Source organism: Cuculus canorus, chromosome 1, assembly GCF_017976375.1.
Source record: "Cuculus canorus isolate bCucCan1 chromosome 1, bCucCan1.pri, whole genome shotgun sequence".
NCBI lineage: Eukaryota > Metazoa > Chordata > Aves > Cuculiformes > Cuculidae > Cuculus > Cuculus canorus.
In genome coordinates, this window is record NC_071401.1 from 143,966,485 (window position 1) to 143,980,299 (window position 13,815).

At 44.0% G+C, this 13,815-nt stretch overlaps 1 protein-coding gene across 3 annotated transcripts in view; it reads right to left on the bottom strand.

The window, feature by feature from the left end:
* LOC104056374 (zinc finger protein 501) overlaps positions 1 to 13,815 on the bottom strand; it is a 37,728-nt gene that overhangs the window by 12,383 nt on the left and 11,530 nt on the right. For 2 of the 3 annotated variants that reach the window (XM_054068419.1, XM_054068404.1), the window contains exon 1: positions 751 to 819. The exons of the other annotated variant lie outside the window; for it this stretch is intronic. The gene's annotated coding sequence lies outside the window, so the exon portion shown is untranslated. Of the gene's footprint in view, positions 1 to 750; positions 820 to 13,815 lie in introns of those variants that run through there. 3 annotated transcript variants of the gene reach the window in all.

Consider the following 13,815-nt stretch of genomic DNA (forward strand, 5'->3'; position numbering starts at 1 on the left):
CATTGCCCCTCATGCTGTCACTACAAGCCTTTGTAAACAGACCCTCTCCAGCTTTCCTGTAGCCCCTTTCAGGTACTGGACACTATATGTTGCTGGCTCATGTCAAGCTTCTCATCAATCACCACCTCAAAGTCCTTCTCTGCAGGGCAGCTCTCAATCACATCATCTCCCATCATGTACTGAAATTGGGGATTGCCCCAGCCCAGGTGTAGGACCTTGCACTTGGCCTTGTTAAACCTCATGAAGTTCACACAGGCCCACTTCTCCAGCCTGTCCAGGTCTCTCTGGATGACATCCCATCCTCATGCAGTAGAATGGCTTTAAACTGGAAGGAGGAAGATTTAGACTAGATATTAGAGAGAAATTCTTCATAATGCGGGTGGCGAGGCACTGGCACAGGTTGCCCAGAGATGCCCCATCCCTGGAGGTGATCAAAGCCAGGTTGGATGGAGGTTTGCGCAGCCTGGTCTGGTGGGAGGTATCCCTGGCCATGGCAGGGGGGTTGCAACCGGGTGGTCTTCAAGATCCCTTCCAACGCCAGCCATTCTACGATTCCACGACCATTGATCTCTCTTCCCACCCAAACCCTTCTGATTCCAAACCCAGGTGGCTCCATCCCCGCCCCTCCACCACGCAGCGGCTGCGCTGGCGGGCTGAAACCCCGCGGGAGCCGCTCCCCCACGTTCCCCCCCCCGACACGCCGTGCCCCCCATCCCTCCGCAGTTCCCCTTCCCCGAGCCGCGGACTCACCGGGTCCGTGTGCGCGTTGTGCGGGGGCGGCGCTGCGGGGCGGGGGCGGTGCCGTGCGCTCCGCTCGGTGATGTTAACCCCTGGCTGCGCCGCCTGCCGCAAAGGCGACCTGTACCGAAAATGCAAGGAAGTAATCTCTTGAGGCTCAATTGGGGGTTTTAGAAAGCGAACATCCTTTATCAGTCCTGGGCATGGCGAAGGAGGGATCTCCATCAACCGTGTGCAGCCAGACAAGAGCTGGGACAGGGCTTGTCCACCCCATAGAATCATAAAATCGCTTGGTTGGAAAAGAGCTTTGAGATCATTGAGTCCAACCGCACCTGTCCAGTACTAAACCAGATCCCTGAGCACCTTGTCTACTCGGCTTCTAAACTCCTCCGGGGATGGGGAGTCCCCCACCTCCCTTGGCAGTTGTTCCAGTGCCTGAGAAACCCTTCAGTGAAGAAGTTCTTCCTGACATCCAGTCTGAACCTGCCCCCATGCAACCTGAGGACATCTGCTCTCGCTCCACCACCAGTCACTTGGAAGAAGAGACCAGCACCCACCTTACTACAACCTTCTTTCAGGCAGTCATAGACAGCAATGAGGTCTCCCCTCAGCCTCCTCTTCTCCAGGTTAAACAACCCCAGGTCCCTCAGGACACACCTCTTATAACCCTTGCTCTCCAGCCCCTTCCCCAGCTCCGTTCCCCTTCTCCGGATGTGCTCCAGCCCCTCAATGTCCTTCTTGGAGGGATGGACCCAGAACTGAACCCAGGATGCGAGAAATGAGCCCAGGATTCCCCACGGACATGCATGTGGATAAATTCTCCCAGAAATCTTATGCCTATTCTATTACCCTCCAAAGACTAATTTTAATGTTGTTACGAACTTCACAGCAGTCAAATTTGCTAATTTGGAGCTGGCTCCAGCTGTTTGCTTAACCTTGCCTTTAAGATAGAGAAACACTGCAAGCAGAGGTGATCACAGCCGCAGACACCTTTGTTCAGCACAGATCACACTGCACACAAGACATTATCATCTTCAAAGAATGAACCATGTCTGGAAAACCACCGTTTTAAAGAAAGCACGCTGTCAGAGGGACATTCTGTCTGACTGTCAAAAAATACAATTACTTAGACAAAACTTAACTCTACTTTAGCTTAAATCAAAATATTCTACTTCTTGTAATAGTAACTGCTCCTTGTATCACAACATAGAATCATAGAATAGTTGGGGTCAGAAGGGACCTTAAAGATCATCTAGTTCCAAACCCCCTACCATGGGCGGGGACAACTCCCACCAGACCAGGCTGCCCAAGGCCCCAACCAACCTGGCCTTGAACACCTCCCGGGATGGGGCATCTTCTCTGGGCAACCTGTGCCAGTGCCTCACTACCCTCATCGTGAAGAATTTCTTCCTAATGTCTAATCTAAATCTTCCCTCCTTCCAATTTAAAGCCATTCCCCCTCAATCTATCACTACATGCCCTTGTAAAAAGTCCCTCTCCAGCTTTCCTATAGGTCCCCTTCAGGTACTGGAAGATCACGATAAGATCTCCCTGGAGCCTTCTCTTCTGCAGGCTGAACAACCCCAGCTCTCTCAGCCTGTCATTTTAAATTGGTGAGATACGAATTTGATAGGTGAACTGTTCAGTGGATAAGAAATTGGTTTGATGGTCGCATTCAGGGAGTAGTTGTCAATGGCTCAATGTCCATATAGGGATCCATGACAAGTGGTGTCCCTCAGGGATCTGTACTGAGACCGATGATAATATCTTCATCAATTATATAGAAAGCAAGATCAAGTGCACCCTCAGCAAGTTTGCAGATGACACCAAGCTGAGAAGTGCAGTTGTCACACCAGAAGGACAGAAGGTCATCCAGAGGGACCTGGACAAGCTGGAGAAGTGGGCCGGTGTGAACCTCATGAGGTTCAACAAGGCCAAGTGCAAGGTCCTGCATCTAGGTTGGGGCAATCCCCGATTTCAGTACAGGATGGGGGATGATGTGATTGAGAGCTGCCCTGCAGAGAAGGACTTTGAGGTGGTGATTGATGAGAAGCTCGACATAAGCCAGCAACATGCGCTTGCAGCACAGAAGGACAACCGTATCCTGGGCTGCATCAAAAGAAGCGTGGCCAGCAGGTCGAGGGAGGTGGTTCTGCCCCTCTATTCCTCTCTTTTGAGATCTCATCTGGAATACTGTGTCCAGTTCTGGAATCCTCAACATAAAAAGGATCTGGAACTGTTGGAACAGGTCCAGAGGAAGGCTACAAAGATGATCAGAGGGCTGGAGCACCTGCCATACAAGGACAGGCTGAGAGAGTTGGGCTTGTTCAGACTGGAGAAGAGAAGGTTCCAGGGAGACATTATCATGACTTTCCAGTACCTGAAAAGGGCTACTGGAAAGCTGGGGAGGGACTTCTTGCAAGGGCATGTAGTGATAGGATGAGGAGGAATGGCTTTAAATTGGAAGGGAGCAGATTTAGATTAGACGTTAGTAAGAAGTTCTTCACGTTGAGGGTGGTGAAGCACTGGCACAGGTTGCCCAGGGAAGCTGTGGATGCCCCATTTCTGAAAGTGTTCAAGGCCAGGCTGGATGGATGCGGGCGTGAGCAACCTGATCCAGTGGGAAGCATCCCTGCCCATGGCAGGAGGCTTGGAACTGGATGATCTTTAAGGTTCCTTCTGACCCAAACCATTCTATGATTCTATCACAAACTCTTGGTGACAGGACAGTGTTTTCTTCCTTTGGGACACTTTCCCAAATAAAGGCTTCACTTTTCTACTGTGCCTAAAGTATTTCTGAGACTTCGGTTGCCACAGTTTCGTTAGCTATTTAGGTATAGCCTAATGCATCACAGAGGATACTCGTATACAGCTTATGCCATGGGAATGGATCTGCCCCAGGCAAAATTTACTCATTACTGTACATCCTGCATGTGGTGCTCATGTCCAGGCATTTATCCGGGTATTTTTTCACAAGGGGAGTGCAGAAACAGCTGTTGCCTTTGAATGAGATAGAGCAGTAAATAAGGGGCTGAGGTTTATGTCAATGAGTTTCTAGCAATGAATGGAATATTTTTTTTGTGCTTTTGAGAAGAGTGGTGAGAACATGTTTACCAAGCCTTCCACTCATGAAGCTGCAGAAAACATTTTTCATTTTTCTGGGGACAACTGACCTCTCAGTGGCCCATGGATGTTTCACTGACTACTGGAGAAGTCTCCTAATCTTATGAGATAGAAAAGCCATGATCCCACAAGCAAAGAAGAATAATGGCATGCCCCATAGGTGATTTCAGGAAAATTAATTTGATGATTCAGGAACTTAGTAAATTCTGGGTCATTTTCTTATTTCTGATTGCTCTCAGGAACACTGAAGAAGACTCTTGTTTCCACTTTGACAACAAAAGCCCGACTGTCTTCACGTCAGTGGACAACGACTTTTCCAAAGTCAGAGATTGCAGGATTATTCCTAAATACAAAGTCTGGCCAGGGAAATGCCGTTGCTGACTCCAAAGGTAGACACGAAGCTTAAGCAAATCTAGACTTTGCAGCCTTCCCTTTGCAGAGGGAAGGACTTTGCACAGATTGCACATTCTTTCTTGTGAGCCCTACCCCAGCTCCCTCTACCTTTCTTTTGGAGAAGATACTCTCCCTTGTGGGATAGGCAGGTAAAATTAATACCACTAGTAAGCAAACCCAGCTTAGTTATGCAAAAATTCCAGTTACCAGAGCATAAGTCTAAATTGTGAGGAGCAAAGGAAAGAAAGGGAAAGCACTTCTGATGAGTGAACAGAGCAAGATCTCCTTTGCCTTTTATTTTACAGAGGAGCAGCAAAAGACCATGTGCAGCACAGCTCTGATAACAAACTCAAAGGGATATGAGGAAAATCTGTTTCAACAACAGCTTGTATGAAAAGCAAATTATGAAAGAGCTAAATTGTCACTTATTAATATGTGCTAATCAGTATTCCCCAATAAGAGCAGCAGTATTATTAGACTTTGCCTTATGATTTGTAAGCGCAGCCCCAGTTATAGCCTATGGCCTCTGCTGCAAACTTCCACCCTGTCTGCCCACTGGTTTTGCCTTTCACTGGGGTTTTTTGCCACCTGAGAGCGTGCCTCAGGGAGTAGCTGAAATGGCAGCTGAATTTTTCAAAGTAGTACCAAGGCATTAGCTAACCGTCCTTGACTAGTTTAAATACCACTCAGAAATCCTCCAGTTTTAAAGTCTAAAATGTCCTAGCTCTTATTGTTCACCCATTGCTCCAGTGTGTCCTGTAAACCTGGTTTCAAACTAAATCAGTTGCCTCATCTTTTAGCAGCTGTATCTTCAGCAGCCTAGCATAGTGGGTTGCTTGCACAGACAGTATCCATACGACACAAATGACACTGCAGGCATACATGAAACCAGAAACTGTGAAAATATAAGTCATCCCACCTGCTAGTCCCATGAACCCCCACCTCTTTCCCCACAGACGCTGCCATCTACAAATTCACCCCATAAGAGATTTTGCCACCTTTTTGAGCAGAGGATGCCTCTACATCTTTTCAACACCATTTCCAATCATAGTCCCACTAAGGGAACATAACAGCAGGTCTCACAGCGATGCAGCCCAACAATGCAGGTTTAATGACATCTTTATCAATCTTCTGCTGTTTCACATCCTGCAGTGGTAGCAGCTGGTTGCGTGAAGCAGAGATTTTCTTCACTGGGGATTCAAGAGCAACTGCGTCGTGCTTTCTCCAAGCGCCATTTATGGAATACTAAGGGATTTCATCATCTCTGCTTTCTCAAACTCCTTCCTCTGCTCTGTGAGATACCTGTGGCCCAAGAAACTAGAGTTCACCATGATAAAACAGAAAATGGCTTCTCTGAGACACATTGCCTCTCACTCCTGCTACCTTTATCACAAATCAAGTCTTTGAATATTTTCTCTGAAACTGAGGGCAAGGGCTATTAATTTCACATAAAAGTGTATCACACATCAACTTTCACTGATTTTCAATCTGCCTAAAGGTTAATAGCAACAGCAGCTGTATTACCCTGTATAGGAATGAAAAGAAAGGAAACATTACACATTCCAATTTAAATGTAAAGGAAACTGGAAATGATGAAAAAGGTTAACAAGCCTTGCTTTGCTTCTTCATGACTGCACAAAAATGTCCGCATTGGTCTCCTCAGGCTGTATTTCACCTTCTCGCCATACAAGCCCTCACCCTCATTTTCTTTTCCTTTTTAATCTCAGTCGTAATAGGGTCACTGTTTTCTAGCTTCTTTGATGGTTATGATCTTTGGCAGTCTCACACATCTTAAGAGCATATTCCTTCAGTTGAGGACTCAAGTTCTTAAAAATAGTCGTCTTTGTTAATTAGAAGGTGAAAAAGCCCAGCCCACCATTATTAGAAAGGAATGCCTTATATAACTCTGAAAACTCAAACATGAAACCAGAATCAACAGTTCCCAGTTCAGAGTCCAGTTTAATTTTCTTTTTTTTGCTAATATTCTGAAACAATTGTTTAATTGTTTTCAATTCAGACTAAAGTTGAGTCAATTATTCTAGCTCCCTCTAAAATGAACGGTTTTGTGGCTGAAGTTGGCTACAGTTTGCTGGAAATCCTAATTACTTGTTTGCTCATTAGGCATAGCCTTTCAAAGCTAACAAGATCTGACTTCGTAATTACAGTATATTACTTGAGAGATTTTCAGAAAACCAGGAGATACATGGAAGAAGCAACAAGAGACTATTTTCTTTGCAGGTTTCTTTTCAAAGAAAATGAAGCATCGAACCATTCTGAAATACCTAATAAAAAGTCTCTCAAAGACCTTACTCTGCTCTCAGATCAGTACTTTGAGGCCTGGGAGAAAGTCAGGTTTATTTTTCCATGACCTCAAAATAAACAAGCTTGTTTTTCCTAACTTCCATTTGTGTAGCTGAGGAGTCTCATTGATTCCATAAGTAATAGAAAAGTAAATCTCGTCTGTGAGGCATTCATATTCTGCTGCTCGGTGACCATAGATACTCTGGCAGTTCCTCCTAGCTAACACCTACATGCATGGCTCTGAAGTTGTACAAGTGGCTGAAAATGGTGCTGAAAGGCAACCTGTCGACACAAAAGCAGTAAACCCAAAGACCTGTGATTTATATTCGTGTATAACTGTAACCTGCAAAGTTATTTTTGCATTCTTTATTTTTGAAATAAGGATGAAAAGGCCTGAGCCCAAGTCTCAGACATGAAGATCCTTCTAGTCCATCATGTTGTCTCTAGCACTGGTCAGTACGCTGCAGGAGGAGTATGACATACCATTACATGTTTTAAGTCTCCTAAGGGCTTTGCAGAAGAACATTAGGTGGAAGAGGGCAGTAGGGAGGAGGGAAAAGAGATTCTTTCTTTTGGACTATTCAATTCTATGAGGTTCAACTGTCCTAAAAAAGCTTACAAACAACTGACTAGCAGCCAGAGCAGAGCTCCCAAGGCCCCAAATAAAGATGCAATGGGTACCCTCAGCATTGCAACATAACCACTCCAACACTAAGGAAGAGAAGCCACAATGTGTAATGGGGGTTTGAACACTGCTGGAGTTTCACATCTAACACAGTGAAAACTCCATTTAATCCTGTAGTGCTTTGGTGCGACACAGTGGCCATGGAGTTCACCTCTCAGTGGAATCAAAGCAAGATACTTTTTGAGTCTTTTTCGCTGAAGTACAGTCTGGTACAAATGGACACAGTGTTTTTTTTTTCTCCGTGGAGGTTCTCCTAAGTGAAATAAGAGAAGAGATGCTGCCGAAGTCTTAACAGGTTCAATACACTTGGCATTCAATTTTTTGACAATGAGGATCCCCATCAAACACTTTCTGCCCCTCCATCCAGAAAGACTCACCCTTTCTCGCCTGAAGATCACCTCCACATGAGCTGCTTTACTGGCACTTGAAAACAGGTGCTATAAACAAAGCCACCATTCAATAACAGCCAGAGATGAGACAGATAAATTTAGATGTATTACCAGCATTATGGTAAGTAGACTGTGTGCTAAAACTTTTGTACCCTAATGTCTTGCCACAGGATCCAGAACATTGGTTCTCTTATTCTACCAAGACAACACACGTGTGCTGTATGTGACCCAACTCAATTCTTACGTGCTTCTTCCAGAGCTTGCCTACTGACCACATCTGTTTGCTTCAGCACCTCTCAGCAGTGCCTTGTCTTCCCAGGACAGCGAGGTTACTCCTTTGGGCTGTGCAGACAGAGAGGTGGGAGCCCTGGAGATGAGAACAGACAGGGAAGGAAAGAGGAGACAGAGAGGGGGGAATGGGTGATGGCCATGAAGGTGGGGTGTGGATGAGGTTGGGGGTGGCTGAAGGGTTTGCTAGGCAACCATGACCCTCTTCTGTGCAGGGGAGATGAACGTGGCACAGGCTTTCCCTACAAAAGGCATTAGGAGAAGCAGAGGGTGCTCAAATATCCCAAACTGGAGGGTGCTCAAATATCCCAAACCGGAGGCTCCCAAAGGTCTGGAGCTTTTGCTCACAAGTGCGCATGAGCGTACGAACATCGTGAAACTCCAGCTGGAGACCTGGGGCTTATAGTTGGTCACGCATCTGCTGGGACAGACACCTGGGAGTTGTCCTTCACCTCGTAGGCAGGAGCTCTGGTAAAACAGCGCTTGTGCCAGCCAAAGAGCTAACCACCGTGGCTAGAGACACATTAGTGACATTAACATGGGTGGAAAAATACAGATCTGCAAATACTTGCAAAGTTACTTTTAGTTGCTTTTTAAACCCTTGAACCACAGCTTAAAATAAACAACAAACATCGACAGACCAAGAGCATCCAACCACACAAGTTCAAAATGCCGTTTCAGGCAGACGTTAAGTGGAGTTCATGGTAGGAAAAGTTAAAACAATTGTATAATAGTGTAGGTACATATATGTAACAGAATGGGTCCCTCTGCCCCAGTTTCTCTTGGCTCTGATCCTCTCAGGCCAGTCCTTACTGATCCTCTTAATAATAGCATGTGTTACAATTCTCTCTTCCCTTTTTTTTCCTACTATGGTTCTTTTAGAATATAAAATATAAAATGGCATTAGGTACTCTAACAGCATGCAAAATATCTTTCAAGAAGCTCCTGCTGATCTCTGCTTGATCTCAGTAGAGTCTTCTCAGATGCTGCTTCCCTAAGCTTCATCTCTATATTCTTCTTGTTTCCCAAAAGCTTATCCTTCAGCCGTTTGTACTCTGGAGGAGAAAGAAGCAATCTCCTTGGCAGGCAGAGCCTTGTGAGTCCGTAGCATCTTGGTTTTGTATGCAGGCTGCACCTCCTTGGAATTTAGTATCCTTGCTCCCTATGACTTCTGCATATCTTCATCTGTATTTATTAGCACCCAGATCAGTCTTTTACTAGTAAGTCTGGTTCTCAGCCACCTCCTAAAAGAAAAGGAGACTGACTGTGTTTTAAAGGCAATCTCTCAAGCTCATCAGCAGCAGAAACTCTTTTAGATCTAGTAGTTTTTTAAAGAAATCTCAAGTATCTTGATTCTATTTTTCAGTAGACCCTTTAATACAGGATATCTGGGATTAGATGTTACACAGTGGAATCTCTCCATCAACCCCTGAAAATGTGTGAAAATCTTGTCCTTTGAACCATGACTCATTACTCGGCCTCCCTGTGTGGTTCTCTGCCTGGCAAATGCAGATATGGTGGGCATTATGGGATGCTCTAATGCCGGATTCCCTGTAACACAGCCACAGGAAAATGCAAATAATGATCCAACACTGCAATGTAGTCTCTGCCAGAAGAGCAAAATATAAATATATCTACACTTACTTCAGACCTGGGCTGTAATGTGTCCTGTCCTATCAGCATGAATTCTATTCTTTTCCAGGTTGCTATTTTGAACAAATAGGTCATTTCTTACAGTTTTCTATATCTCTGAGTTTTTATGAAGCTGCTACATGTACATAACTTATGCTTACCATTTACATTTTTCTATGCCCATATGAGCCTGCTGAATTCTCCAAAGAATATCACATTTCAATGCACTTTGCACTGCTATTCTGCTACCTCTAAAGACCAGACCATTCTTTACAGCTAACTCCAGTTTGAATTGGTAATATGAGCTTGCTGTGTAATTCCCTGGCTCCTTTACAGTGACAGCCCTAATGCCTTTTTATAATCTCTCATCTTTTACTGTGCCTCAGCAAATTTATTCCACATTTCTGAGAGCAAGCAATCCCCTCTTCTTATATTTATGTGCACTGTATTTCTGGGTTCCTTTATCTTATATAAGTCAGGTTTTCAAACCCAATATTGGCTCTTTGTTTCCAGCAGCTATAACAAACTAAATATATAACAGAGTGTAAGATCAGGGCGAGTATATATATCTGTGCCTAACTTGCTTAGACCTGCTCTCACTGCTCCACTGAAAAAGGCAATGTCATCTTTTTTTACAGCCCTTTTAGTCTCTTCAACCCTGTCATGAGCAGGAAATTAAGACCCTTCAAAACTACCTCCTCAGCCCCTCTCTATATATATTGACCATTGGACTGGGTGATCTTATTGGACTTTTCTGACTTTAATGATTCTATGATTCTATGCATTGGATAAAAACATAATTTTACATTTTTCTGAAGGCTGAGATCCTTGTGTAAAATCACAGGGTTACAGACACTGAGGACTGAAGGAAAACCTAAAGTCTCTCAAAAAAAAGGAAGCACTACTTCTCCATCCCACACCACCAGCTGCTTGTAATGCCATCCTTTCCTTCAGTCAGATCCTCCTGCAAGAACATTATTTAATACAAGGAAAAGCTGGTCCCTTCAGAGAATTACTGTATCTCCATGAACTGAAGAAGTTCAACATGGGAACATGCAGGACAGGGGGTGTGCAGAGGCTGAATCCAGCTTTGAGCCAGACGGGTTTTTTTTGAGACAAACAACATCTGTGAATATAGGTTTATAATTGCACATTTGAATACTCATTGCTTTAATTCTTACAATGCAGTAATACTCTTGGCTGGCACTTCCGGCACTTTTCTATAAAGCAGCAGCGTGGCTGCTATGGAGGTCACCAGCGAGAATTTTGGTCCTTGACTTATGCTGATGGAGAACACACCTTTTTTAAGAATGATGTCACAGGTTTATATATCTTACATACTCCCACATGGACCACTTACAACACCTAAGGCACCATACCACAGTGTTATGTGAATGTCTGTTTAAGAGGTCTTTAAAAAAACTTGGCTTTTGGACCATTCATGATTCCTGCCTCTTGAGTCACTGCCTAACCAGCCAGGGTCCAAACACCGGATGCACTGAGCTGTACCCACCCTTTGGAGGAGGGAAGTAGTATCTCAAGCATTGCTTTTCCCAAACCTTTATCTCAAAAAAACCAGTATATCTATATGGCGTTGCAGGTCTGATATATAATTTACCTATGCAACAGTTGACATTAATATAACTATTTGAAGTATAGATGTTATTACAGCTGGATGCAATATTAAACTTAGTGTACTGGTTGTTTTGAAGACTGTCCTAAAAGCACTTCCCATTAAGAATTTTGTGAATTATATTTAAGATTGCACGTGATAATCTAAATCTAAACTCTTATCAAGTTGAACAGTAAAACTAGCAGTTACGCTCTTACTCTTAAAAGATTCAATTAAGTCTCATATATAGACTGCCTTAGAACTAACTGATGAGTCTAAGGAGTTCACAGGTATATTTGGCCATGTAACCTGTATAAATTCCCAAGGACAAAGTGGAATGAATAATTTTCTTTTCTCATTAACATGTTAGATAGGCCTTGCATACAGCATCAAATCTGGGCCAAACAGAGAACTAGAAGTAGGAATGTCTGAAGCACATCGGTGAAGGTTCACTGTACAGTTTTAAAAATCCAGTCAAAATTTGTACAGTAACCTGATGTCTGTGAAACGTTAGAAATCTCTCTACAATCTCCAAACTGATACATTCAATAAGTCCTATATATGTAATTCAAGCCATTGCCACAATTTCATGTTGCAGATATTGCAAGTACAAAGCCAGATTTTCCTTTTGCATGCCAGCATCAAGTATGAAATCCACATTTTGTCCTTCAGTTTGTTATCTGTGATATAAGTTCACACACAAATCTTGCTTGCACTCAGATCCCAGAATGCGTTCTCACTGCTGCCTTTCTAGGATGAACTTTCATATAAATCCTCCTGATCATTATCAGTCCTGATCTGGAGTTTTCTCCAAGTTACAGTGTACATCTCTAGTCTTTCATGGTGATTCATAGTCTTAAACTACAGAAGAAAGACACATGAACCAAAGCAAAAAAATACCATTGGAAGAGTGCAATGTTCTGATTCTTGCTTGTATATATCAGAGCATCCTCATTTTCTTTTTATGGTTATTCAATGGCTTATCTTCGGCAGTTTACTGCCTGCTATGTAATGGCTCCTCTCTAATCAATTTTAGATTATTTTTCTCTAAATTTACTCATATCTTCCTTTATAGCCCTTTTAAACCAAAATCAATTTTATTTTTGCCTCAAATAGCCATACTGTCTGTGCAAGGACAGATTTTTGAAATTCCTTCCTGGAAACCAAATTAGAGTCCACACCGTATTAATCCTGGTCTTGTACAGAAAAGTGCACACACACGTTCAGCAACTTGGAGATCCTGGCCAAGGCACTTTGTAACCATCCTCAATTTAGTTCAAAACAGCTACGTCTGCACAGAGACCTGAGAAAACTCTGGAGCTCAGCTTTATGTTTCGAGCATCCTATGTTCACACCCAACACAATAAGCCCTTCCCTGAATGGTCTTCCAGTGCTAACAGCAGCTCTCTACTCAGTTAGCGTGTGCTGTGTCACGCAAAGCACTGTTGTCTGGCACTATCGAACAATGACCCAAACAGACTTATTCCTACCCTGCCTTTGCATTGCACTGAACAAGAGGTACATACAGCTTTCTGGTGGCTGGCATTTATTCTGCATAAAGCAAGCAGTGAGAGAACAGTGTCCTTTACTACCGCACATACTTAATTAAGGATGATTCACAGTCATCTCGCATCAGCTTACAGACTATTCTCTGTGCTCTAACAGCAGTATGGCAGACTGGATTTTTCAGGGTATATAGATGCATCAGCCCTGTGACTGTGTGGAGCTGGTGGCAGCACCCACCGAACTACCCCTTCGTACCTAAAGTTATACAGTTCACTGGCAGTATAGCAAAAAAAGGGTGGGTCCCACGAGGGTAAAGAGGGCATCTGGCCTGTCAGGGAACAGAGCAAGAGAAGGAGAGGTGAATCATAGAATCACAGAACGGTTTGGGTCAGAAAGGACTTTGAAGATCATCCAGTTCCAAGCACCTGCCATGGACAGGGACACCTCCCGCTAGATCAGATTGCTCAAAGCCCCTTCCAGCCTGATCTAGAACACTTCCAGGATGGGGCATCCACAATTTCTCTGGGCAAGCTGTTCCAGTGCCACACCACCTTCATAGTGTAGAATTACTTCCTTATATTTAAACTAAATCTACCCTTTTTCAGCTTAAAACCATTACAACTTGTCCTATCACTACATGCTTTTGTAAAATGTCCCTCTCTGGATTTCTTACAGGCCTCTTTTAGGTACTAGAAGGTTGCTATAATGTCTCCCTGGAGCCTTCTCTTCTGCAGGCTGAACAATCCCAATGTCTCAGCCTGTCTTAATAGGAGAAGTGCTCTGATTATCTTTGTCACCCTCTTCTGGACTCACTCTAAAAGGTCCATGTCCTTCCTATGTCAAGGGCCTCAGAGCTGGATGCAGTGCTCATGAGAGTGGAGTAGAGGGGGAGAATCACCTTCCCTGACCTGCTGGCCATGCTTCTTTTAATGCAGCCTAGGACAGGGTTAGCTTTCTGGGCTGCAAGCACACCTGTGTGAGGAGGAGCTGTTTTACAGCAGTTGGTAACAGCTAGGGAGGTTCTCAAGCACAGTAAAGCACTGCAGAACACACATAGACCTTGGGAGCCTTCAGGAAGTCACTGCTCACAGAAACCAAAATGGGAGAGGATATAGGTACAATATTTTAGAAACACCTGCAGAAGTGAG